General features: G+C 45.4%; 1 protein-coding gene across 2 annotated transcripts in view; it reads right to left on the bottom strand.

Annotated features, from left to right (window-relative positions):
• Positions 1-428: 428 nt before the first annotated feature.
• Runx2 (RUNX family transcription factor 2) overlaps positions 429-754 on the bottom strand; it is a 316,322-nt gene continuing 315,996 nt past the window's right edge. For both annotated transcript variants that reach the window (XM_085832576.1, XM_085832575.1), the window contains one exon: positions 429-754. This exon is cut by the window's right edge and continues 837 nt beyond it. The gene's annotated coding sequence lies outside the window, so the exon portion shown is untranslated.

Below are 754 nucleotides of genomic sequence, written 5' to 3'. Positions count from 1 at the left end.
CTAGGTCAGTGGACCTCAATTCATGGACACTGGCAACATCTGGAGACAGTTTGGGTTGTTCCAGCTAGGGAAAGTGTCAGGCATCTAAGGAGTAGAGAGGTCAGGGATGCTGGCTTCCCCCTCATTGGCTACTGTCTGTCACTAGGCTTCTACTCAGATCAGAGCAGGGAAGATGAATGTATTAGATTTAGTGAGAATGGAGAGTTTTAAGACTCATGAGAAACTTCAGCTGCTGCGTACAGAAAACAGTTGAAGACTCCAAGAGAAAGGGGAGGGTGGGCTGATGACTTGAAAAAAGAGAGCTGTGAAGAGAAGAATCCAAACGCCAGAGCTCAGAGAGTATAGGCACACACTTTATTCAGGACACATGATATTTTCTTATTCATAAGAAAGACTTAAAGAGCCCCCACAGTCTTTCTGATCTGTCCTTTTCCCTCCTTCTCTATTTCCCAAAACTCTTTGAAATATAGGTATAAATGAGAAAAACAATCAATTTGGTTTTCCTAAAGATACTTTAAGAAGAGATATGTGAAATCCACTGGAGTCCACTGGAGGTGGACACACCATCAGCAACTCAAGAAAGGGATGCTGGAGGGGCCCCAGAGGGTGTTTCTGATGATAGGACCTCCTCTCCGCTCCGCTCCCTTTGCTGGGGGTTCGTTGGACTGGAAAGGAAATAATACCTTTCTAGTCACCTTGTCCCTGGAACTTCTGGGGGTGCTTTTTCTATTGGGGATTTAGAACGAGAGAGGGG

This window comes from Mus caroli, unplaced genomic scaffold (assembly GCF_978045245.1).
Source record: "Mus caroli unplaced genomic scaffold, Mus_caroli_1 scaffold_18, whole genome shotgun sequence".
NCBI lineage: Eukaryota > Metazoa > Chordata > Mammalia > Rodentia > Muridae > Mus > Mus caroli.
The sequence above is the reverse complement of the archived record's forward strand: the minus strand, read 5'-3'. Positions and strand labels throughout refer to the sequence as shown.